Here is a 27793-nt window from a genome sequence, read left to right as displayed (position 1 = left end):
AGACACACACAGAAGGGTGGATACAGAGACAGACAGAGACACACACAGAAGGATGGAGACAGACATAGAAAGACACATGGAGAGACAGAGACAGGGAGACAGAGACACACAGAGAGACACAAAGAGAGAGAGACACAGAGAGAGACACAGAGAGAGAGACACACACACACACACAGTCACACAGAGAGAGTCACACAGAGAGAGAGAGTCACACAGAGAGTCACACAGAGAGTCACACAGAGAGTCACACAGAGAGATAGTCACAGAGAGACACAGAGAGACACAGAGAGCGACACAGAGAGCGACACAGAGAGAGAGAGACACAAACACACACACACACAGAGACACACACACACAGACATACACACACAGACACACACACAGAGACACACAGAAAGAGAAAGAGACACAGAAAGAGAAAGAGACACAGAAAGAGAAAGAGACACAGAAAGAGAAAGAGACACAGAAAGAGAAAGAGACACAGAAAGAGAAAGAGACACAGAAAGACACGGAAAGAGAGACACGGAAAGAGAGACACAGAGAGAGACACACAGAGAGAGAGACACACACAGACACACACACAGACACAGAAAGAGACACAGAGAGAGACACAGAGAGAGAGAGAGACACAGAGACACAGAGAGAGACACACACACAGAGACACACACACACAGAGACACACACACACAGGGAGAGAGAGAGACACACACAGGGAGCGAGAGAGACACACAGGGGGAGAGAGAGAGAGACACACACAGAGAGAGAGAGACACACAGAGAGAGAGAGAGAGACACAGAGAGAGAGAGAGAGACACACAGAGAGAGAGACAGAGACACAGAGAGAGAGACACACACAGAGACAGACACACACACAGAGACAGACACACATAGGGAGAGAGATAGACAGACAGAGACAGACACACACAGGGAGAGAGACAGACACACACAGAGGGAGAGAGAGACAGACAGACAGACAGACACACACACACACACACAAATTGTAAAAATTCCATTTTTATGTCCTCAAATTCACCAATTTTATGTCATCTCCACTCTATTATTAAGTCAATGCAGTGATTTTCTTAATTTCTCTTACTGCATTTTTCAGTTCTATAATTTCTACTTGGTGCTTTTAAAATTAACTTATCTTGGGATGCCTGGGTGGCTCAGTCGGTTAAGCCTCTGCCTTCGGCTCAGGTCATGATTCCAGGGTCCTAGGATCGAGTCCCCATCGGGCTCCTGGCTCAGCGGGGAGCCTGCTTCTCCCTCTGCCTGCCTCTGTCTGTCTGTCTCTCTGATAAATAAATAAAATCTTTAGAAAGAAAAAAATAAAATAAAATAACTTATCTTTCTTTGTAGAGATTTTCTATTTTTTCATTCATTTCAAGGAAATTTGTACTTGATTGTGTAAGCATTTTTATGACAGTTGCTTTAAAATCCTTGTCAGATAATTCCAACATTTAATTCATCTCAGTATTGACATCATTTGATTGTTTTTTTCTCATTCAACTTGTAATTTTCTTGGTTCTCAGTCTGACAGGTTATTTTTTTTTTCTTACTGTACCCTGGACATTTTGTCTATTATGTTAAGAGACTCCAGGCCTTATTTAAATCTTTTATTTTAGCATGCAGTCATTCTGTTTAGGTTTATCCTGCAGGTCCTGGCCTACATTTGTGGACTGTGGTCCCAATGACAGTTTAATTTTTAAAGTGTTTGTAGTAGTATTTTGGTTTGCTTATCTGGTGCTACTGGGATCCTGTTGGTCCCCACTGAAGCTGCCTAAGGTGTGAGAGGGGTTTCTACATACTCAGCTAGCAGGTTTCTCTCATTAGGGTAGGGGAGTCTCAGGCTTATGAGGTGAAAGAGGCTTCCCTGGCCAGGCCCCTGTAGTAAAGATATTATTCCTGTCTGTGGGAGATGGAGAGCATTTTTTGGGCTGGGAGCTTATTGTGGCAAGATCTCCCACAAAGGTACCCACTGGCCATCCCATGGTTCCAGTGGGGAAGAAGAGTCCCAGGCCTAGGGAAACAATGAGACTCATGGACCAGGCTTGTTTTGGTGAGATCCCTTTTGGTGCTGCTGGGCCCCTTCAGTGTCTTTTGGTTGGAGATGGGAGTCTCAGGCCCAATGGAAAAGAAAGTGCTTCTCCTGGCCATTTATTGGTAGTGGAGCTCCCAACTGATTCCCCTTTTGAAGGGTATGACAGTTACCTGGTGTTGTCAGAGGATCTATTTGATCTGCAGGAGGACTGAGCCAACCTAGACTGTCTTCCTTTGCTAGTTTGGGGTCAGAAAATTTGGGTCTGAGTCATCTTTTTCTATTGGGTGGAAAAATGTAAGACATCCTGCTGCTGTGTCTTTCCTCCCAGTTTACCATCTTCCTAACACATTTTAGAGTTCTCCTTTTCTTTTTTTGTTATTTCCAGGGTTTAACCTATAACACCTATAATTTTATTAGGCAGGGAGGAGCAGGGAGAATTGGGTTAATGGCATCTTCTTTGGATCCAAAGTCTTAGGTAAACTTTCTATTCAATATAATGCATGCACAGAGAAGGAACATCCTGATATGGTTGAATTGTATCCTCCAAAAAGATATGTTGAAGTCCTAATCCTCAGTACCTGATAGTGTGACCTTATTTGGAAAGAGGGTTATTGCAGTTGTAATTATTTAAGATGAGGTCCTATTGGAATAGGGTGAAGCTCTTACTCCAATAGGACTTTTGTGGTAATGAGAAGAGGGGAAGAGACAAAAAGATACAGACATATGAGGGGCGGGAACATCATATGATCATACAGGCAGAGATTAAGTGCTACAGCTACAAATCAAGGAACGCTGAGCATTGCCCGTAAACTAGGAGAAGCCAAAAAGAGGTGAGGAAAAATTCTCCCCTGCACATTTTGGAGGGAACATGGCCCTGCTGACACCTTGATCTCAGAATTCTATCCTCCAGATTTGTGACACAATACATTTTGGTTGTTTTAAGCTACCCAGTTTGTGGTACTTTGTTACAGCAGCCTTAGCAAACTACTCTGCCTTGTATTTTCAAAGTTTCTTCCAGCCAGAGGAAAGATGGTCTGATAATGATATTGAAAAACTGGTGTATCACAGAAGTGTCACATGTTTTCCCAGTCTATAACCAAATTAAATACTACTAGCCATTATCAGTTATATCTAAAGGAGAAAATACAGGGCAGTAAGGCTTCTACATGTATCTTTTTGTAACATTTTCTATTTAGACAACTTACTATGATGCATGGTTAGAGACAAAGCCTTCACTGCTTCTTGGAAAATTTTTATTCATTTCTTGTTGGATCTCTGTGCATCTTCCCACATTTTTTCCCCCTAAATCTCTCCCACACTCTATAAATGATTAATTTCTCCTCTTCTAAGCAAACTCTCTCCAGATGAACCAGAAGTTTCATAAAACAAATCCCTTAACTCTTCTCCCATTATCTCCAAGGAAGTGTTCAAATCCGCATTGTACCTCCTCCCACATCTTTGTATAGTTTCTTACCTCAGAAGACAAAACTCTGGGTCACCTGGGTCCAATTGGGGGAAAAGTTTTAAATAGTGGACAAAACTTAGTGACATTTCTGGACCTCGGCACCTCATTTTCTGGACGTCATTTTTTATCCATAAATGAAGGATAGAGGATTAGATTATCCTGAGGATTCCTTCCAATCCTCATCGCCTTGACCCAATTTCAAGAGATCACTTATGGTGGCAGACAAATCGAGGAACAGGCTGTGCTGGAAGAGAGCAGAAGATCTGTTAAAGAGAACTTGGCAAAGCATAGACCATCTCCTTCCATTACCTACACTACTTCCTGGTGGCAAGCAATGAGCAAAGAAGAAAATCAAGATGGAACTGGAAACCCTTGGCAAGCCAGTCCACGTGACACAGGTGAAGGTTTGTGCAAGATGAGAAGCAAGAACCAAGGGACTCAATAACTGTTTCATAGTCATGCTCCATTCCATACCGTTAAGTAGAAATACAATGTGGGTCACAAATGGGACCCACCTACAATGAAAAGCAACCGGTGAAATCAATGTTAATGATACATTAACAATAATGTTATATTCTTTTTTATATGAAGTCTTGACTCCTGTGCATATTTTTCACCCACATCACAACTCAATTTGATGAGTGACATTTCAAGAGTTCAGTAGCCACATGTGGCTAGTTGCTACCACACTGAACAATGTAACTCTACACTACATACTATCAGTGACTTCTGATTATGTACGTATTTTCTCCTTCAGTCAACACTAAAACAACCATTCACTATTCCCCATGTTCTAGGTTTCTTATTTCCTAACTTTATCACTGGTTTTCAGCTTTCTGTCTGCTGTTAGACTCCAGGTTAAGGTTTTACAAGGACAATAATTAAGCCTGTTAATCATGTCTTACTTTACCAAAAACAGAATATTAAAAAACCACAGGGGAAAAAAGTCTGAAAGTTGTTTCAAATGCTATTATATGTATTTGTATAGTGGTTTATGATTTGCTATGTCTTTGTGCTACAATGCCTTTTTTAATTCTCACAATGGTACTGTGAAGTTTTCCAACCAGAATTTCCACTTGCTTCCTAGAACACCTAAGGTGTGAACATGTCCAAAGCTAAAATGATAATTTTTCCTTTCTGTACTTGTATTTTTTTCTGTATTTTTGTGCTTAAAGAGGGTTGTACCATCATTTGCCCCTTCAACCTGCCTGGGAGACAACCTAGGTATCTCCCTACCTTACTTCACACCTCTCTTGTCTCTAAAATCCATATCTAATTAGTCACCAAGTCATGCTGATTCTACCTTTTAAATATATATTAAATCTAGATGTTTTCTTTTTTTTCTCGCATCTCATCTTGATGGTCAAGCCCACATCATTTCATGCCTAAACTATTGTAATATTCTTGTAACTGCTCTCTACCTCCATACTAGTCCCCTACTCCATTCTCTATAACCCCCCTTCCAGAACACAAATGAGTTTGACACTTCTCCATATGAAAGCTTAATGACTCTACATTTCTTAGACTAGTGCTTCTCTAAGTTTAGTGTAAACTCAGATAATTTGGGCATCTTGTCAAAGACAAGATTCAGATTCTGATTGAGAAGGTCTGGGCAACAGATTTTGTATTTGAAGGGAAATACTGCTGCTGCTTGTCTATGGACCACATGTTGAGTGGTAGTGACCTGGAGGATGAGATATACACTTTGAGAATAGCTTCACTAGGCTCTTAAGATCTAGCTCTATCTCTATGTAGCTCTCAGCCTTAAAAAGTATTTTCCTTTATCTCCAATTGGCTTAAACTGCTTCTCTACTCTCTAGACTCTCCAATCTAAATCATTCATTTTTGGCATATGAAAAAAAAATTCACCTGAGCTGAAACCCCAAATTTAAAATTCCAGTAACTTTTTATCTAACTTTACAACCCTATCACTAAGAGGCAAATGGGACAGGACAGGCAACAGATTCCAACCTCAGCATCTATTCTGTCCTCTTGTAGATTTTGCTTTCAAATGTATCCAAGGAGAACATTTTGTAAAGTCTTCACAATTCTGTTACCTGGTCCAGTTCAGCATAGGGTGGGTTGTAGGTGGGAGCTGAGAGAACGACTCAAGTTCCCTAAGGCAGGGGGTTTTACTGAAGAAGCGTGATGGCCTGGATCCTTTGGAGCTGTTCCAGACAGCGTTGTGAACTATCTGAACAACTTTCTCATCTCTTCTTTCAAGACCACTGTCCTTTGTACTCAGGCAGCCATGGCTGTCACATTATCTGAAGTTTTCCTCCGTTTTACTCAATGCACAGATCTTCTTCCTTCCCCTTTCCAGTCCAGGTACTCGGGTCAAGTCCCATATTCACTTCCCACACCTTCTCTATCTACATACCACTCTCCTCATACTTTTGTTCTTGTTCATGTGTTCACTAGTTTTCATTCTGGAAATATTTACTGAGCAACTGCTATGTGGCCAATTTTGTGTGGGCTACTAGGGAAAATAGTGATGAAGGAGATGACATAACTCCTATACTCAACATTGCTTAAAGGCTATGAGAGAGACACACACTGAAACAATTAGGGTAAAGTGTTTTCTTTAAAAAGTTAAGGTGCTTTTGGAGCTTGCTGCTGGAGTTCTAATAATTTACCACAAGATGTTAATATCCGATGTTAATGTGTCACAGCTCCCACTGGCACTTCTGTTTTAAAAATTCTTTCCTGAGGTGCCTGGGTGGCTCAGTCAGTTAAGCTTCTGACTCTTGACTTCGGCTCAGGTCATGATCTCAGGGTTGTGAGATTGAGCACTGTTTCAGGCTCCATGCTCAGCTGGGAGTCTGCTGGAGATTCTCTCTCTCCCTCTCCCTCTGCCCCTCCCCCCTCCTTCTCACAAATAAATCTTTAAAAAATTACTTTCTTTTTATTGTTACTTTTAGGTTTCCAAATTCCAGACATATATTCATATCTGAGATTTAGGAATAAGAAATCAGAATTCTTGGGAATTTCCAAAATTTTAAGTCATTCTTAAAATACATCCAATGTTCTTCATACTCTTAAAACTTGTCATTATGGACTTCTAGAAATATTTGATTAATAGATAAGAAATAATAAGTTTGGAAGTTACTAAGAACTATAGCCTATGGTGAAAATTTAAACACTGAAAAATGCTAATGAATATTATCAGAAGGTATTCAAAGAATGTAATATTTGTATCTTTGGCAAGGTTAACAGCACCCCACCAAATTATGTGCCTACACTGCCATTTTAAGGCCTTATTTTGAATTTGTTCATTGGAACACTTTTCATAGGATTTTTGTAAGGTATACTGTTCATGTAGGCTATGAACACACAATATGGCAACAGCTGCAAGCCTGAGTGACTGACTAGATGATTCATTTCTCTTACATAGCCTTGTCCTTGTTCCTGAAGAAGTTGACCTTGACCTTCAACTTCACATACGTGTCCACTTTTTACTTCTTGCTTTTGACTTGACATTTGTATATTCCTTAAAACCAATAAGGTCTCTATGTTGATTATTAGGTTTAATTCCTGCAGGGGAATTTAAATTATTTTCCCTGATTTCTCAATTGGTTTTTCTTAGTATTTGGAATTTGGAAACCATTTTTCATGAAGTTCTGGGGAGGAAGTCCTATCTGAATACACTGCTATTTATACATCATTTTTATAGGGAAATATGTGTCAAGTTCTAAATGACTGGTTTACCATTGTGAATACTCTTGAAAATACCCTTTATGGATAAAGGGGCTTTATACTATGACCTTTATGATTATTCTTTCCAGGGAGCAGAGATGGGGTTGTTATTTTTTTTTTTTTAAAGATTTTATTTATTTATTTGACAGAGAGACACAGCGAGAGAGCGAACATAAGCAGGGGGAGTGGGAGAGGGAGAAGCAGGCTTCCCGCTGAGCAGAGAGCCCGATATGGGCCTCGATCCCAGGACCCCGGGATCATGACCTGAGCCGAAGGCAGACACTTAACGACTGAGCCACCCAGGCGCCCGGGATTGTTATATTTTTACCTGTTGCTAATAGGCTCTGAATGCCTCTTCTCAAAAGAATTTTATACATAATTCAACAAAGTAAGGGGAACTGCTTTGCTTTGTGAGTTTCCTATGTTAGCTTTGTCCAGAAATTGTGCTTGCTTACAGTTTTAACATTGGCGTTAGAGAATAAGAGGGGAAAAAGAAGCCTTTTCCTCAGTTTTTTGAAGAAGTTAAGTGTGCCTCAGTATTAGTGCACCCCATCTATGTACCAGGGGGATTTGTAAAAGGAGCAGCTCCTTCCTTTCAAGCAGTTATCTCTCTGCACTGCCAAAGCTTAGCTGTGGATAGTGGAAAGATTCCTCTGGGGCTGACCATTAATCTCAGGCATCCAAAAGTGTTATGATATTTGAAAGAAGAAAATAATAATCCCTCTAGCAGAGGGCAGAAAGACAGTTTGGGCAATATTTGAACTTGGGAAGATTTTCATGAGAACTGTAAATAAAAGAGAAAGTGACAAGTTATGGACACCAAAACGATAGTTCTAATCATTCACTTGTATTTCCACCGAGCACATGTACTGAGTGATCCCTAAGGAAGTAAACCCTGTAAGATGGGAAGGCAGAAAAGAAATGAGGTCAAGTGCCTGGCATGCAGACATTCCGTAGACATTTGCTGCACTGAATTAAAGTTAGGGCCTTGCCTTTGAATGTTCTCCAGTATAACCTGATCAATGAACCAAAGCAAGATTTAAAAGCTCCTAAAATCACATTTAAAGAAATTCATACACAAGGACAAATGAGCATAGGGTAAATTTACCATAGCAAACCCTCAATTTATCATAACCTTACTAATACCAACCCTTAATTACCTAGAGTTTTAAAGAAAGAATAAACCATGAGAAAATGAACTCACATTAGTGTCTATTCAGGATCTAACATTCTATTGCCTTTCTAATTGCACCAAAAATAGTATATGGTGAAAAATAGGTTCAGAATGATCAATTTTAAACACAGAAATGACAGAAATAATAAAACATGCCAACTTTTAAGATTTTTATTGTGGAAAAGCGATAAAAACGTTTAAAGTGTTGAAACAAAATGAAGGTTTTATAACCACAAAAATTAAATGCAGCAGAATAACCAAATCCCCATAAACTTTGGTTAATTCAAGCTGCTTTATACTTGAGTACCCACGAGGAAACTGGAGTCAGAGTCATTATACCATAGTGGCTTTTAAACCTTCTGGATTTGTAGGGAGTTATGGGGATTACTATGATCTGACTTTTGTGACGTGGTTAACCATTCCTCTAAAATTCAACCTTCCAGATGATACGGCCCTCTCCCAAGACCCCCAGTCTTTTGGGGAATTTCCATTCAAACCAAGCTGTTAATGGTAAATGGAGTCCTTCAGGAAATTTCCACTTGTGGGATCTGATAACTGATTTCTTCCCTCTACTGCATCCTCTAGGGCACTCTCAAGTGTGGTTTAGGATTATTTAAGCCATCTCAGACTTATCTCCCTATTCTATCTGTCTCAGCCCGGCGCTGCCTTGGCAGGTAGTTCCATAACACAGGCTTAGAGTTGCAGCAGCAAGGGAATAACCCATTCCAAAGTCTACACAAAACTCTCAGCGGTCACCCAAAGGGACTGCAGAGTAGCCAACCTTCCTCTCCTCAGCACCTCATGCACACCTACCAGAAGCAGATGATATTACCACAGTCAGGTAGTGCCAATGCAATTAGTAAGAAGCCTTTGGAGAAGCCTGGAAGCCCAGAATAATCTCCATCCCAAACCTAGATTGAAACTAGAAACTCAGAGAATCCCGAAGATGATTTTCAATTCTCCAACTCCTTCAACTGAAAAACAAATGAGGGAAGGAAAGAAGGAAGAAGCTGAAGGAGTTTATTTCCAGGTTACAATTACAAAGCTAACTGTGGAAGAAAAAAAACCTAAAAATGATAACTAGACAGCCCTTATGGGAGGAAGCAATACCTCTCCACTAGGAAACTCCTGAGAGGATGTTTTTAGGTATTTATTTTTTTAAAACATGTTATTAAATAATAATCCAATTGTTATTAAATATTAGTATCATCAACATAATTTTTAGAATGATGGTGGTAGTGAAGGAGCTGTTAGGTAAGCAACAGAATAATGTGGCTTCCATTTTCTACCATGGCAGTTGTTTATGAAATGCATTATGTATTGTGTTATAGTATATTTTATATTATATGCTATGTATGTAGCTGACTACAGGGTTTTTCCATGGGGAAAACCACAGCACAGGCAGACTACAAAAATACATTTTTTTAAATTGAGGTATAACTGACATATATTAGTTTCAGATGTACAACATAATGATTCCATACTTGTATACCCTGAAATGATCGTCACAATAAGACTAGTTATCCTCTGTCTCCATACATAACTCCAAAATTTTTTCTTGTCATGAGAACTTTTAAGATTTATTCCTAGCAACTTTTACATATACAATATGGTACCATTTTTTAGATTATGTTATGTTCGTCACTATACTACAGTATAGTACCATTAACTATAGTCACCATGCTGTGTGTTATGTGCTGTAGAGTATGCTTTTAGCAAGCACATTTCTTAAATAGAGAAAAATAAATGAATTTAAGTCAAACGCCTATTCTCAATAGAAGACATTTTTTATCCTTTATGTGCAAATAGAATCTCCTATCTGGATATGCCCACTTTGTGTCTTCCGCTATGGTTGTTACCATTGATGCCTCATCCATATTGCCCCAGCTCCCACATTTCTGGGCACCCCAACCCCTGAGGTCTTTTGACTCTTTCCCTGAGGGTTTTCTCTGGCTGTGGAAGTCCACCTAATGCATGTGTGGGGCAGACCAGAAATGCCTAGGATGTAATACTTTCTGGGACCCATCCTCAACCAGTAACTGAGGGGAATTGGTGGAGAAATAATCCAGCTGTCTCACACCTCAAGTGGGACAATGCTGAAGTATATTCTACATAATTAGAGTCCTTGGGAGGGACTAGTCCCTGTTCTCTAGCATGCTACCCTGAAATCACCTGCTAAATCAACTCTTGTGCCACATCCTTGTCTCAGGGCATATTTTGGGGAACTCAACCTAAGATATCCATCATAGGCCCAATTTCACCCATTCTATCACCTTTATCCAGACGACTCCTACCACCAATCAAATAGGGAGCAATAAGTCCCAGAAAAACTGGGGCCTAAGATGGAAATGGAACACTTAACTGCCTTCTTCCTTCTAGTTCATGCTTGCTACAGCCCTACCTGCAACCCCATGCCCACCTCCACTCCCTCTCTCACCCTGACCCAACTCCTACCCTCCCACCTATAAGCCGCCACTCCTCCTAGCAACAATACCCATTGCTGATTTAAAAAAAAAAAAAAAATGAAACTGTACTGATAAAATAGCAGATGGCAAAGATAGGTACATATCAACTTCCTGCATACAACCTTTCTTAATTCACTAAGACCAGAATTTCTGAGGAACATCCGGAAATCCAGACATTTCCTTTGATTGTTGCAGCTATGATAAAAGTAAGCAGAGCAAATCTATGATTCTACACCTACCACCCACTCTTCCCCCACGCCAAGATAATAAATTGTTTAAAATACTTTGCTTTAACTCTTATGATATATTGCTTCTGTTATTACTTTCTATTTATACCTCTAGTCCAACAGTTCCTGGAACTGTTGATGTGTAAAACTTAAACCAACTGCTTCAATTCTGAACAAAACTGACAGCTCTCTCTGGGTTTGCTAATTAGGAAAATCTTTAAGGCAAAGAACTGGGTAAAAAGAGTGTATTATTCATGTCTAAGCAATACTTTTTGATCTAAATCAATAAGAGCTATTTCTCCCCTCTGATCTGTCCTATATGTTCATATTCCTAGATGATCATTCTTTAAATTGTTCAATGGGGACCATAGCTTTGTTATGAGCTGAATTTACTGTCTTCTTCAGCCATTTGTGTTCCCAAAACATGTGATTTTGGACAGACCAGTGACTTTGCAGAGTTTTCCAAAGCAAGGCCCCAGACCACCTGCATCAGCACCCTACGGGGCAGTGGTTGAGATTCAACAGGCCACCCTCAGCTGACTCAATGCAACTCTGGGGAGAAGCCCACTGATTGTTAGGTGCAGATTAAGTTTGGGAACAACAGATTTGGGTGTTCAAATTTGACCAGACGGTTTAGACTGTGAAGTTCAAACCTACGTTTTCCTTCTCTCTCCCAGGACTGAGAGGGAACTAAGCTAATAAGCTTTTATGCTAACGCCATTCCTAGGAATGACAAGACACACGCTAATCCCTTCTGCTGGAAAGTGAAAAAAAGAAAACAGTGAAAAAGATTGTTTTCAGAGAGTAAAAATACACCCATGTTTTCTAATGGAAAAATATGACTTGTATAAGCATCACATTTTACAGAGCATAGGCAGGGCTCATATTTTCATGATTTTGATAGACTATCCCTCTGGGAGCAGATCTTTGAGGAAAGAAGTTCTTTCTAGTTTCCTGACTTAGATGTTGGAGGAAAATAAAGGAGATTGCTTTGCATTTGTATTGGTAAAGAAATGTTCTTCTTTTTTTTTTTTCTAAAATCAGTTTTTTGGGGATATCTATAGTTCAAATCTCATGTGGTCTTATGTAAACGCTCTTGGTTTTTCCATCTGTCAAGATGCTATTAAGTAAATTCAGTCTCTCTAGAAATAATCATTGTTTCCTGGCCCTGGGTTTGGAAGGATTTCCAAAGAAGATGACAGAAGTTTGGAACAGAATCACGCTTGGCATTGTCGTGACAGGATTCATTATGGGCATACAGAGTATAGTTTGGCTTAAAGAGGAGGGGGATTTTACTCTGGAAACCCATAGCGAATGTGTTTGTAGATGTCACAAACCAGTGTGAGAAAACATACATGACTCTGGTGAGTAAATAAATACTTTCTTCCTGGAGTAGAGAACGCATTGTGGGATCAATTGATCTATGTAAGAACAGAACAATAGTGATGTCTTTTAGAAACAGCTTCCAGAGCACTGTGCAAAGAACACATGTTTTGATGAAGTTCACATTTGCCCACTGATGGGAGATGGCAGCCTGTGGCATTTTCCCATAAATGTTTGCATTGTTCTTTGGATATTGCGGCATGTCCTTATATCCGTGTGAGGACATCGCAAAATAATATTGTTTGTGGCTCAGTATTGCTGACTAAAGTCTATGTCAGCACGGGTTCCATATGAGAGATGTTTATAGTAAGAGTTAATTCATAGAAATGTGCCTGAGGAAAAGAGTATGAGCTCTTGTGCTCAGAATGGGTTTACAAGCTCTTCTGTCTTTCCAGCCTGCTAAGTTATACAGTTCCCTATCTCTTTATGTCTAGCCAAGAATTTTCCAAGGCAAAAGATCTGGAAGTGTTTCTTCATCACTTGAATACCTGGCAACATAAATGAATAATATTTTGCACAGCTTTTCTGTTTATGAGTCATTGACCCAAGGAGTGTAAACCAATTTTTCAGTTTTTAAATTATTTCAACCTTTTGTTACTCTCCTCCTAATTAGTGTCCATTGTGTTTCAAAACCCATTTTTTATGTATTTATTAATAGCAAAAGTATTAAATGAAATCATAGAAACCTCTGGAGGAGAAAGAGTTCTATTTCTTTTTTTAAAAACAAGTAATTTACTGAACTTCTTTTCTACTGAAATCAAAAGCTTTAACTTTAATGGTTGGAAATTAACATTCAATAACCTTTTTTTTCAGCTTCTTAGTCTCTTTGAACTTCTACCTCGACACATAGTCTGCCAACTCCATGAAAAGAATTATTTAAATCAATCAATCAAAAGTGCTTTTTAACAGGTTTATATATCATATACATGTTTTAAATTTTCTGCCTTACTCAATATTCAATTTTCTGAAGTGTTACATTAAAATACCATTTTTAGAAAGCAGTTTTTATTTCTCTATCATGGACTCTTAATTGAACTGACTTTTGTTTTGGTTTGGTCTTTTTGGCTTGGATTTTTAAAACATTGACTTAGAGGTTTTGTGCTTCAATTTTATCCTAAACCCAACCTGCAAACCCCAGTGGAATTTGATATAATGTATAAATCCTAGTCACTGAAGATGGTCTATGGATCAGCATCACCAGCCTCACCTGGGGCTTTTGAGAGTCAAAGTCTCAGGCCCCACCCTTGACCTCCTGATTCAGAATCTGTACTTTTTTTTAAAAAAAGATTATTTATTTATTTATTTGAAAAAGAGAGACAGAGACAGAGTGCAGGAGGAGGGACAGAGGGAGAGAGAATCCTCAAGCAGACTCCCTGCTGAGTGTGGAATCTGTCTCAGGCTTGCCCTGGGACCCTGAGATCATGACCTGAGCCAAAATCAAGAGCCAGATGCTTAACTGGCTGAGCCACCCAGGCAACCCCAGAATCCATACTTTAACAAGATTTCCTAGGTGATTCTTCTATACATTAAAATTGAGAAGCTCTATTCTGACCTAATCCTTCCACCTTATGGCGGCATGTTCAAAATAGAGAAACTCAGTGGCTTGGTTTTATAAATTTAAAAGATACCATAATAACCAGAAGATAGTAGGTCTTTAAGGTAGAAGGCACCACGACGATTCTGTCTACTGCTGAGCATGCTGCTAACAGCTCAATCTGTGCTTAAGGTTTTAAGTGCGATGGTGTTGACATGAAGACTCCCGGCCCTGTGCTGGAACAAGAGAAAGGGACAAAGTGTGCGTGGAGAGGGAGCTCGCAGCCAAGAGGAGTGACACACAGGTAAACGTGGAAATAGGACATACTGTTGACCCTAGAGATCTAGAAGTAGTGCAGAGAGTGCTTAATTCTGTGTTGGAAGGTGGGGCAGAGAACAGACCAAGAAGCCTTCTCAGAGAAGATGACTTAATGTCAAGCATTTCACTGCATGGGTAAGTTGGAGAATATTCCAGGCAGACAGGCATGAAGAGAGTGAGACAGATAAATATCTCTAAGGAAATTCACATGGTTGGGTTTTGGTGAACATGAGGTATGTGTAAGCAAGGTGGACGGCAGGTGGGAGAAAACCTGAGGAAGCAGTGGGAAATGAGGCTGCATAAGAGCCGCAGATGCCCTCGGATGCTAAGGAGCTTGGCTTCTGTCAAATGGGGCCTGGGGAGTTTTTGAAGAGGGAGGGCACAACCAGCTTGGTGGTTTTAAAAGGTCATTCTGGATGCAAAGAATGGACTGGAGGCGTATGGAGCAAGAGAAGAGTCAGGGAGACCAGCATGGAGGAGGCTGCAGGGGCCTGGATGAGAGATGGTGATTGCCTGGCATGAGGTGGTAGCCATGGGGATGGACAGTTCAGGATAGAATCCCAAAATAAAGAGGAGGAATTTCTTTTCTCTCTGCCCTTAGTCTGTCCTTCAAATCTTTGCAGACACAGTTCTTTGCTGAGTCTTTGCTTATTCAAAGCAAACATTTTCTGGTCTTTGAACTGCTACGTTTAAGACTTGGTTTTGCATCCCTCTACAACTCCCTCAGTTTATTTGTATCCCACATGCATTGTAGTGCCAAGAGTTAAGAAAAGGTAAAGTTAAGTGGGGAAAGAGAACTAAAAATTACTGGGTTACCTAAATAGGCCAGGTGCACCATAAACATTGCCTCATTTACTTCCCACAACCCTGCAAAGTAAGTATTATTACCTCTTTTAGAGATGAAAAGAATAAAAATCTCCCTGTGATTATTTGCTTCCACTAGTAGAATCTGAATTTATACCCAGAGATCTGTGATTCACATATTAAACTATCTGCACTGCAAGGATGCTTAGAACAGCTTAAACCACCACTGCCCCCATGCTTTGCTGCATGCACAGGTGCCAATCAGTTGCCTTCTCTGGCTACACAAATTCCCTATTGAACAAGTTAACCAGAATCAGAAGATAAGCAGAGAAGACACCCCGAGTGGCCAGGTAGGTGACACAAAATCCAAATTCTCTTTGAAAGGACCTCACATGCACAGCTTGTTTACTTTGTTTGTACATAATTCTCTCAAGCTGGGCCATATGTTTTTGCAGCCCACAGACAATTAGAAACAGCAAATTAAGAATGAGTGGGAAGCAAGTGAGATCTAATAGCTGACAAACTGACATCAAGGGAAGAGATGGAAAAATGTAAAGAGCCATAGAGATGAAAAGTCAAGAAGCCTAGGTAATAGTTTTAGTCACTGATATAGAGACAGTCCCACAGATTTTGCTAATCCCAGGTCTTACAGCACAAATTATAAACCCTAAGAGTCAACATAAACCTTATCTCACACCCCAAAAGGAAGTCTCAATATAACATCTGGCGTCAGAGCATCATTTTTGCCTCTAGCTGAGCCATTCCGGTAGTATGACAGCGTGGAACTCTTTTCTGGTTAACAGTTGTTAGCAATTCTAGAAGATCCTTATAGTCTGCTAAGCAAAATCTCTCTTGCTTATGTCTACCATTGGCCAGTGTTCAGTGTTTTGTTTTTTGTTTTTGTTTTTACATGATAATCATCCAAATATTAGGAGACAAGTGTTACCAGTGTGGACTAGTAACCAGAAAGTCCAGGACTATAGTCTTCAAAGAGCTGTTGCTTCTTTGTCTCTCACTTTCTTTCAAGTCTGCTCTGAGAGGATGCAGTGTCCCCTGCCGGGACCATCCCATGACATTACTTGTGAATCTCAGGAAATAAAATATTCTATAGTCACTTTAAGTTGTAAACACAGACCCAGTCCTGTGGTTTAGTGTCTAATCAAATGTATACATCGATCCTTCAGTATTCATTGGAAGCAAGTCTTCTTCCTGTCCCTCCTGTCTCCTGTTCTGAGTGGCAGGCTTTTCCACTCTGTTCACTGCTCATCTTCCCAATTCTGTAACTGCCGTTTCTAAACATGGAGCTCTAAGCAAGGGGAGGAAGAAAAGTTGAGGGGGGACAAGGAAAGTTCCTACTTGACTGGTACCATCCTGCCCTGGCTCTTAATCTCAAGAGTTTAATGTGCAATGAATCACATGGAGATCTCATTAAAATGAGGATTCTGATTAGGTAGGCCTGGAGTGAAATCTGAGATTCTGCATTTCCAATAAGTTCCCAGCTTATACAGATCATTTTAGGCTGTGGATCTTGCTTGCTTTGAGTAACAAGCAGATTCCCCTTTGGGTCCACTCACTCATTGTAGTTCTCTTAATGTAGCTAGTTAATGCAATTCCTTTCCTTTAGTGAACTCTTTCAACTATAGTGCCTGGAGGTACACATCATTATCCTTTATTATTGGTGACCCTCACCCTGATGGGCCACCCCCTTGGTTATAATACCTTTCAATATAACTTCAGGTTCAGTTTCCAAAGGTAATTCATCTAGTCCCTGGGTTTCACATACCCTTGACCTTCATATTGACACTGACACAGACACCCAGACACCCATTTGCCTGGCAGCTGTAGAGCGCTTTCCAAATGACAGGCACAAGCCCCTCTATCCTCTACGTGTAGGAAATGCATCTAGAACTCTCCTCCACAGAGCTATGGCAGCCCACACACTGGACTTGGGTTTGGAATGTGGGAACTGAAACTGGCCAAACATCTCTTTCCAAAGAAATTGCTTCACACATTCTCCTTATCCAACAATCTAGCTTTTTAAAATTCGCAGTCTGGTTGAAAAGTCATGTATGTCATAACCAATTCTAGATATTTTTTTTCCTTTTTTTTCAATTCTAGATATTTCTTTTAAAAATTTGCATCTTGGTCATTGCTCTCATTGCTAAATTTTGTATCTCATAAACTACAATAGACCCGTTTTCTCCTGACTGTGACAAAGATCTTGTTTTCACACACAGTTCCTGAATATTCACCATTTTCTAGATGCCTTTTCATTTGTCAATAGTCTACCTAAAATAAGGTAGCTAAAATCAGACCTATTATTCCACATAGAGTCTGACTGGCCCAGAGTTCACTGGGGTGGTGGTTTTCTGTCTTCTACATGTTTGACTTCATTAACGCTCTTGGCATTTGAATGCATATGCAAGAGCAAAGGGAAAAATCAATGCCAGGTATAAATCTTGATCTGGACTACCTGCAAAATTGAACACCATTAATGGAAAGCAAAGAAATTAAGATGATATGGAAGGTAGAGTAGTTCCATTTTAGACCTTCTGAGTTTGAGATGCCAGCAGGATACCTATGTGGAAATGTTCAGTGGGTATTAAGAAAATGGAGACTGGAACATTCTAGAAGTTAAATCTAGAAATAGAGATTTGGGGACTATTCTTATAAAGATAATATCTGAAGCCTAGAGTATAGAAGATATATGTCAGTTGAGCTTAGAGGAAGAAGGTAGCCAGTTTAAGCCTGGAGATGATGAAAGTTCACACAGATTCCAAGAGAAGACAACATATTCTCCAGAACTGGATAGTTACCTATGTGACTCAAAATATTTCTACTTGTCACATTGTTTGAAATTTGTATCAGTTTTATTTCTTTAGAATTTTCCCAACAGAGAAGTGTGCATGATGCCACCTAGGAAGAAGTTACATGCTAGTTGCCTAATAAATCATAACATAATTTACCTGATTAATAACCATTGCCACCTACTGCTTGTCAGGCCAGAGTATTATGAGAATGGCACATGGAATTTTTGATGTGTAGGAGGAATTGGAGATGAGGCCTGGATCACTTGGGGGAAAAAGTAGGGTTGGGCAGCTGGGGGTTGAGTGGGTTAGGGTGTAGGAGGGTATTTGCAAACATGAGAGTGAGACTCCAAAATTTATTGCTTCATAGAATCAGCATCTATTCAAAATGAGTTATTTTGTTGAGTAATCCTCACCTAGCCAATGATTTTATAAAAAATATATGTTTTCCAGTTAAAAATCACTTTAGGTTTACTTTTTTCCTTTCTCTTTTTAAAATAGGATTATATTATTCTTTATTACATCATATATTTGTTATCTATAGTCAAAGGAGTGGGAATGGCTGTTTTACAGGGAAGCACGAAGAAATTATACGATAGAAATTTAAAGGATATCCACCAATCTTTACGCGTTTTTCTATTTCAAAAGTGTACCTTTTTACTTGAATCTGGATTAAACATCCAAAGTTCAGAATACAAATACCCAATATAACTTTTGATTATTGTTTTACTTTCTATAAATGACATATTAAGATAATCATAATTTAATAATTGCATGAAATAACTTAATAATTGCATAGCTAAAGAGATATACTGTTAAGGGTGTGCTGTGTGTATATATATACATATACATAGAGAGATATATGTATAGAGAGAGAGAGAGAAAGAGAGTACATTATTACCCATTTAGTAAAACTCTCATAAGCTGTCATCTTGACTGTATAAGCAGACTAGTGATACATGAATTATACATATCTTTATGATCTTTACATTATCGTAATACATTCTGAGGAATCTTTGTTCAGACTTGTTATATCATTTAAAGATAACACATTCAGTGGTATAATTTCTGGTGGAAACTTTTTAGCATTATACAAGCTCCCTTAATTGGTAATGCTTGGTAGATTTGACATGGACTAAAAATGCAAAGATGGAATCAGAATTCTAAGGATTCTTTAGGAGGGTGTGAGGATATACCAGAGATCACAAAATGTACCACAAACTTGTCTTTAAACAGCCAAGTTTCTAATTTTCCAAAGTTAGTCATTCCCAAATACTACAGTCAGCATTAAAAACACATATGGTAAAGCCTGGATGATCCAGCATTTAGTCAACTAGAACTCTCAGCCAGTTTGAAAAATTATAACATACTAATTAATATCTATAATCATGACTCAGGATAAAAGTCTTAGCTACATTTCTTTTATGCCCACTGCCAAAAGCTTTAATATAGGTTCTAATGTAATATTTTATTTAAGTAATGGAAGAATTATATGAGGGCCGCCTGGGTGGCTCAGTCAGTTAAGTGTCTGACTTTTGATTTCAGCTCAGATCCTGATCTCAGGGTTGTGGGATCAAACCTTGTGTTGGGCTCTGTGCTGGGCATGGAGCCTGCTTAAGATTCTCTCTCTCCGTCTCCCTCTTCTTCTGCCCCTCTCTAAAAAAAAAAATAAAATAAAATCTTTGAAATGGGTGGTCTTATCCCCATGTAATGGATGAAACAAATGATGTTCAGAGAAGTTAAATTAATTTTTCCAAGGTAGAATGGTGAGAAATAGACACCATTGTGTTCTCCTATCTCCCAGGAACACTTAAGTTCCAAAATGTTGTCATGTGCTCATTTTTGATAAGCTAGTAATCTATATTTTCTATGTCTTTGATAGGATAGTATGCTTCATTTTCAATCATGTTAGATAAGAATATTGCCTTTATGTATACTGGTTGCTCTTTTTATACAAATGTAATGCCACCATGGGCAGGAGAATACATGCTTCAAGTAATTTTTTGCGGTGTTAGTAACAGAATCGAGTGTCGTTATCCGTCCATTATCCAGCCATCTTCCCGTCAGAGTCCCCTAGTGACCAATGAGCTTCTTAAGATGGAAGTCTAGAGCTCATATTGGAGGTAGTGGCCATGGCTTACAGCAAACTTAAATAATGACCTCATTGACTCCATGTGCTCACTCTCCCTTCTTCCCTCCCTCGGATGCGCACATGTACACACACACAAATGAAAAGATTTGGGACTTATATATAATATAGATTTGGGATCTATTTAGAAAGTGGAATTGGTAGAATCTACCATTTGTCATCAGTATGTGTTTCCTAGATAGATACCTGATACCATTTCCTAGATACATCCTGAATCCTCCTACTTCTGTTGGTTTCCACAGTCGCCACCCTAGTCCAATTCATTATTGCCTTCCTGGACCTCAGTAGCATCCTAACCAGTCTCCTTCTCTCTACTCTTGCCCTTGGCCACCACTGGTCCATTCTCCCCGGTGCAACCAGAGTGTTATTAAAATCCAAGTCTTATCACCTCACTACTCTACCTAAAATCCTGCCTTGGCTGCCCACTCAGGGGCTGTCAGAGTTGACCCCTGCCTAGCTCCATAGTTTACTCATTTTGAGCTTTCTTTACTCAAGGTGCTCTGGCTTTCTTGTGATGTCTCTTACTTACCAAGCTTCACTCAGTCTCAGGATCTTGGGGCTTGCTATTCCCTTAGTTCAGAACACTTCTTTTCTCCCTTTTTGCTTTGATTAACCATGCTTTAGGACTTAGCCTAAATGGTGATTTCTCATAGCGACTTTGTATGATACCCAGAGTAGGCTAGGCTATCCAATTACTCTCATAGCATTCTGTCACTTTTGTAGTATTCCCCATAACTGTATAATTTAATTAAACAATCCTATGTTATGCCTTATTAAAGTTTGTCTCCTACACTTGGTTATTAACTTTGTTGTAAGAGTAGGTTCTTCTTCATCCACTCCTATTTCCCCACCTCCTTAGTACAGTGCCTGAACTTTGTCAGCACACAATATATTTTCTTAAAACAATTTTGCTTCTGTTCACAGATATCAAGCTTCTCACCCTTTAATCATATAAGGTGACTATGGCTTATGTCTTAGAATTGGCCACAAGCTACTGTGGGTTTGAATATTTTAATAGCAAGAATTTGGCCAGATGAACTCAGGAATTCATCACTAAGGCTGATACACCATTGCCAACTGGACCTTGAATTTATGTTTGATCACCTACCAATTATGTCACTTATTGATAGTTAAATAATGGCGCTAAGAGGACTTAGTGATGGGAGGTGTTGAATAAAAGTTAGGAAAAAGGCAGCAAAAAGCCACGAATGTAGGATGGAGGTAGTATAAAACACTGAGAGATGCTACTAGGTAGGGGCTAAAGAGAGAAAATTTACATGGATAAAGATATAAGGAAGAAAAGTATTTTCTGAAAAGAGGTCTGTTAAGTAGAATACAGGGTGAGAGATACATTAGCACGTTTAGATTAGAAGAGGTTATTGAGAAAATTCAGCAATTTTTTTTTGTCTCTCTCTCTTTCTGTCTCTCAGTCTCCCTTTCTCTCCCTCTCGTCTTCCCTCCCTTTCTTCCTTTCTTCCTCCCTTCCCCTCTTGAGCAATTAATATACTGCTCATGAGAGTGGAATCATTTTACAAGCACCAGGATAAAGGTCAAGACACAGACAATGTTTATAGAGTAACAGGGGTTTCGATTAGGTAATTTGCTGTAACACCTTTAGTAAACAAATGTGAGAATAATACAAAGTGTTTATCATGACAGTCAGTTTTTAATCAAATCCATTCACTAAGAAAGCTGTAAAATAATTTGCAGAGTGCTTTAAGATAATGAACTACTATATAAACAGTCTTATCCCAGCAACTGAAATTATAAAACTATTTGTTTTAGAAAATTTCAACTCTGGTATTTTATTTCCCTCAAGTGATGACAATAGATTGATTTATGAAACTGAATGTTTCTTCACTTGGGTTAAATGATTCTGTGTGTATTTATGCTGATCAGCTGTTAGTAGGGGATGAATACTGCTAGTAATAACTTTTGCTTTTGAACTTCATTTAAAAATTTTTGAGATCCAGAGAAGCATTTTGTGAATCACATCTGTTGTGCTGGACATGGGTGAGTTTTAAGCCTGTGCTTTGCTCTTGGAATCATGCTTGTACCAAAGCACATGCAGAAACTCAATATTCCTAAAGAGAGTGACTGTGCTTTTTTATTTTTATTTTTTAGGGTGTTAAAAAGAAAGAGCGATTGGCTTGGTTAAAATGAGAGAGAGGAAGAGGGAGAGAAGGAGAGAGAACACATAACAAAAGCCTCAGCAACACCTAAAACTTGATTCTCTCAATGCACGATATATTATTGGAGATGAGCAGAGATTTCTAACAGGTTGCTTTTAATTTTAATTTGTTTTTGAAATCAGAAGAAGAGCTGCTCCTTTAAGACTCACAGTTCAGTTCCCTTTTGTGTAACCTGTCTATTAGGGGCACCTTGCTAAACTGGAAGTCTCCAAGGTTCAGAGAAACCATAAACCCAGACTGTAGTTCTGGCTATAGTTACTAGGCTAAAAACCCATGGCCAATCCATCTCAGGTCCATCATGAATTCATCTGCTAGTTTATAGTACACCAAAGACTATGGGGAAGGAAAAGATGGCATCGAACTTTTATGGATGTCTCACGTGGGCTGTGGCTATTTTCAACATAGTTCACAGAATCAGAGATCCACGTATGCTCAAGTTGCAAGAGGTTTTTTTGTTTTTTAAGATTTATTTATTTTTTTTTTTAAAGATTTTTTAAATTTATTTATTTGACAGAGAGAGACAGCGAGAGAGGGAACACAAGCATGGGGAGCGGGAGAGGGAGAAGCAGGCTTCCCGCTGAGCAGGGAGCCCGATGAGGGGCTCGATCCCAGGACCCTGGGATCATGACCTGAGCCAAAGGCAGACGCTTAATGACTGAGCCACCCAGGTGCCCCTTTTATAGATTTATTTTGTGAGAGAGAGAAAGAGAGAGCATGTGTGAGTGAGCACAAGTGGGAGGGGTGGAGGGAAAGGCAGAGATAACCTCAAGTAGACTCCCTGCTGAACTTGGAGCCCGGCGTGGGGTTCCATTTTATGACCCTGATATCATGACCTGAGCTGAAATGAAGAGTTGGATGCTTAACTGCCTGTGTGACCTAGGGGCCCAATATTGCATGAGATTTTAAACTGGCCGTCATGGTGTGTTAAGAGGATCCCATAATTAGTAAAGAAATATGCCCCATGATCTCAATGGAAATGAAGTATCCATAGAAGTTTAATCCCAACTAATGTCCTTTAATCAAGAATCTGTCATAATGTCCTGGGTTCCTGATATAATTTTAGGGGAATTAAAATAGGAATTATTAATTTTATTCAGTGTCCATTGAAATTGCTACTTGATACAATCCTACTAACCAAACACATGGATGGGATTAGGTACTCACAGCTTCATTGGTTGGTAGACCCTACAACCTACTTCGTCACTATCAGCTAGCTAGTTATGAAGTACACACACACACACACACACACACACACACACTTTTTTTCCCCTCCTAAAAGTCTCAAGTTAACAGTGATTTAAAGACTGGGCTTTTGCTCTTGCTTTGTGCTGGGTCCCTCAAGGTTTTAAAACCTGAAGCATTTTAAAAAATATTGATGCCCAGGCCCCACTCTCATAGAGTCTGAATAAGCCCAGCTTGAAGAAGACCTGGGCATTCCTATATTTTAAAAGGTGGTTATAAGGGACTCCTGGGTGGCTCAGTCTGTTAAGTGTCTGCCTTCAGCTCAGGTCATGATCTCAGGGTCCTAGGATCAGGCTCCCTGCTCAGCAGGGAGTCTGCTTTTCCCTCCTCCTCTGCCCCCCGCCCCTCACGCTCGTGTGCTCTCTCTCTCAAATGAATAAATAAAATCTTTAAAAAAAGGTGTTTGTTATGAGAGCCCAAGGTTGAGAACAGATAAATGCTACTGCATTTCTTCTTCCTGATCACATTAGTAAGTAGACTTTGCCATGATAATTTTGCATATCCAGAAATTAACATTCAGTTTAAGGCTAAGATTTGAACCTATGTCTTTAGGATTTTTAAATCTTTGCTCTTCTCATCGATTCGCAATTCTTAAGACTTCCAGTGAAATCAAAGAATTTTCATAGAAAGATGCTCATAACTATTGAGTGAGAAAGGGAAAAGAAAATTCAATTATAGCACTTAGGCTAAAAATAGAAGATTTATTTAAGGATTAGCAAATTCTCTGAAGTTTTACATGTTTGCCATGATGGAAAGCTTAATGTATCTAACTTGGTTACATAATGTCACGTTGAAGAAGCTGGCGCCGAGGTATCAAGCTGTCTTCCCCCCAGCTTGCCTAATATGTGAACTTTGAAAACAGGGCACAAAAAGGTGACATTTTAGAGTTTTCTACACATGCATTTGAACGTTGTAGAAAACAAAACATTTTTTTAAACCATTTTTCTCTGACATTCAATCCCTTCCATAAAACATGGATAATATAAACTGTTTTGTACCTACCATTACTGTGGTTGGCTATTTCGTTTTAATCTCTCTGCTCCTTATTTGTGTCTGGGGGGAGAAGAGGATGATGTTGAACAGGCAAAATATTTTCATGGGTATCTTATCCCTAGTGTATCCGCAGAACACAAATAATCCTCCAAATGTAAAAGTCTAAATCTGAGCCTCAGGTAGGTCAGTTTCATCTAAGATCAAGCACTATTCTGTGTTTCTGTCCTTCCCATTTTCATTTTCTGTCTTTGGCAGAGCCTCCCATAGCAGATGTAGTAAGAATGTGTAGAGCCGCCAAGATGCTTAATCAAGTTCCTGTGATTGTTGTGACTGTCACCTCAAATTTCAGATTCAGAAACACAACTTTATCAACTCATCCACAAATGATGAGGCTCTTGAGGGAAAGAATAATTTGTATTGACAAAACTCACAAGCAATTAATTTATAAATCATGGTGTCAATTTGTTAAATTACAAGGGCCCAAGAACAGTTTGCTCATTCGATCTTTTTCCTTTTTGTTGTTTGTTCTTTCAATAACAATTAATTGAATGCCTCTTATAAGATGTTCTTCCAATTGGGCTGGTCTTTACAAGGTAACATATTATATATGTTTTTGGCTGTTTATTGGTTAAAAAGGGAACCCCACTCTAGCTTGTTTGAATTAAAAGGAGGTTTCTAGTAAAATAATAGATATATTCACAACTGAAGTACAGGAAGGGAGTAAAATGAAAAGTTATTAGGCATCTCTCTCACTCTTGCTCTTGCTCGCTCACACTCTCTCTCACTTTTGTACTCTCAGACTGAGTGGTCTCATGTCTGCAGCTCTCTGCACCTCAGCCCTGGTCTGGGCAAACTTCCTTGGCTTGCACACAGCCCAACATGGCTGTCTCCCAACATGGCTCTCACCCAACATGGCTCTCACCCAACATGGCTCTCACCCAACATGATCACCAATTCAGAATGTACAAGACCTCACAGCCAGCAGCAACACCCATCCCCACACAATCTGCACAGTCTCCAGGCTTCTTAGTTCTTATTTCCTTGGAAAGACTCTGGCTCATCCTCGTCTGTGGATATTTCCCCAGGCCAGTTGTCTAAGTCCTGCCCAATCATGATCTATATGTACCTGACCCAGACCTACCACTTCTCTAGGGGCTAGAGATTTAGTTTTAATGGAGAGCTTGCAGGTGCAAGATAATGAGAGAGCATCTCATATATTGGTGAATGTGAGGCAGTCTTTAGGCATTCTCCTGTTGGGTATAGGAGCATTCTGACTGAGGACTGTAGGACTGGGACCAAACTGATGGGGCAATTGAAGGGGCTGTCCTTTCTGCAAGCCATGGAAGGTTAAGTCAGGGAGGCAGGGCCAGGAAAAAAGGGGCAGCACCCTGGAGGTTTCCATGCCTCCAGGGTACATAGCTAAAATGAAACCCTATCATTTAGAGTTCTTTCAGGGCCTCTTCCTCTGCTGCTCCAAGGAACAAGCTTTGTCAATCCCCTGCCATGTGTTTGGAAGACAAGTAGGACAATGCCAGGAGAGGAAGATGCTGACACTCACAGAAAGAAAGGCACTGGGGCTTTCTGGAAAGAAACCTGGACACAGGGTTTAGTGGGTTGGATAGTGGTCCCCAAAAGACATGTCCAAATCCTAAACTCTGGTATTTGTGAGTCTGCTCTTATTTGAAAAGAGGGTCTCTTTGCTGATGTAAGTAAGGTAAAGATCTCAAGAAGATGAGACCATCTTAGATTAGGGTGGGTCCTAAATCCAATGACAACAGGTGTCCTTTAAGAGATGGGAAAGGAGAAAACACAGAGAAACACAGGGAAGGGAGCCATGATAAGTTGAGGGCAGAGATTGGAGTTATGTTGTCACAAGCCAAGGAACACTAGGAGCCACCAGAAGCTGGGAGAGGCAAGGGGGGATTCTCCTGTAGAGACTTGAGAGGGAGCACCGGCCTTCATTTCAGACTTTTGGCCTCCAGAACCATGAGAGAAGACATTTGTGTTTTTTTTAAGCCAAGGAGTTTGTGATAATTTGTTAGGGAAGCCCTAATAAATGAATGTATTAGGCTTAGGCTTATGACAGGCAGAGCTCTTCTGGGAAATGGAGTTTGAGCCAAGAAAGATAAGAATCGGGCACCTCAGAGCATGTCTCAGCTTTCTTCAGTAGCAGCTCCCAGACTGTGAACATAAAGGGTGAGCCTCTGAGCACTGGGGGTAAAGTGAGGGTGGGGGGTCCCACTCTCGGTGAGGATATAGACCCTGAGCCAGATTGGGCAGAGAGGGCTTTTGCTCTGTCTTCAGTTGGAAACGCTCTCCTAGAGATTGTGAAAAGATGCCCTAGGTTCACCCCTCACTTTGCCACTGGCTTCCTGCATGCCCTTGTGTAAGTTGTTCACCCTCTAAGGGCCTCAGCTGCAGCAACCATGCGTAAAACTATTGCAGAAGATGACCTTTAAATGTCCTTGTGGTTGGGGCCCCCTGGTCCTTAAGCCTATGTGGTTTGGATAAGGGGAGAGTCAGGCCTGAGCCTGGATCTCTCAGTTGGATACACCAGCTTGATGGAGGTATTGCCTCTCCTCACCACCCTCCTGGGATCGATCCTTAGACCCAGTCATGCCCATGTCTCAGTTACTATCTAGGACCAACAGTTGTCTTGGAGGATTTGGCCCTTGAGTTCCCACATATAGTCAATGTCCCTGCCTATCTCAGGCTTTTGGGGACATATAGCTCTCCGGCCATAAACCCCATAGGGACCTTGCTGGATGTCCCATAAGGTATATTGTTTTCCAGGCTCAGACCAATGATGGAATGCTCCAGGTGACTTTGGAAGCTTATGGGAGTGAGCTGTAATTGTCCCACCTAGTATTCTTTTCTGAGAGCACAATTTAGACCTGCACTCTACAATATGTAGCCTTCCAGCTGAATGTGGTTTTATAAATTTAAATTAATTTAAATAAAATAAAATTAAAAATTGAATCTGAATTGCACTAGCCATAGTTGCTTGATATCCATATTCACATGTGGCTAGTGGCTACATACTGGACATTGGAGAGAGAGATCATTTCCATCATTGTAGAAAGTTCTGCTGGATAGCACTATTTTAGATCAGTGTTTCAATTCATCTGAGGATCTTATTAAAATACAGATTCTGATTCCATTGGTCTGGGTTGTGGCCTGAGATTCGGCAATTCTAGCAAGCCCCCAGATGATGTTAATGCTGCTGGTTTGTGGACCACACTTTGAAAAGCAAGATTTACATCACTATGAATTATTTAGGGTCACTGTCCTGACTAACTGTAAT

General features: G+C 39.9%; 1 long non-coding RNA gene across 1 annotated transcript in view; it reads right to left on the bottom strand.

Moving 5' to 3' along the window:
• LOC145722442 (uncharacterized) overlaps positions 1 to 27793 on the bottom strand; it is a 103876-nt gene that overhangs the window by 19005 nt on the left and 57078 nt on the right. The gene's annotated exons all lie outside the window — the stretch shown is intronic.

The sequence above is a fragment of the Leptonychotes weddellii genome, chromosome 1 (genome assembly GCF_054177405.1).
Source record: "Leptonychotes weddellii isolate Sample4059 chromosome 1, ASM5417740v2, whole genome shotgun sequence".
In the NCBI taxonomy this organism is placed as follows: domain Eukaryota; kingdom Metazoa; phylum Chordata; class Mammalia; order Carnivora; family Phocidae; genus Leptonychotes; species Leptonychotes weddellii.
Note: the sequence above shows the minus strand (reverse complement) of the source record. Positions and strands in the feature narration are given on the sequence as shown.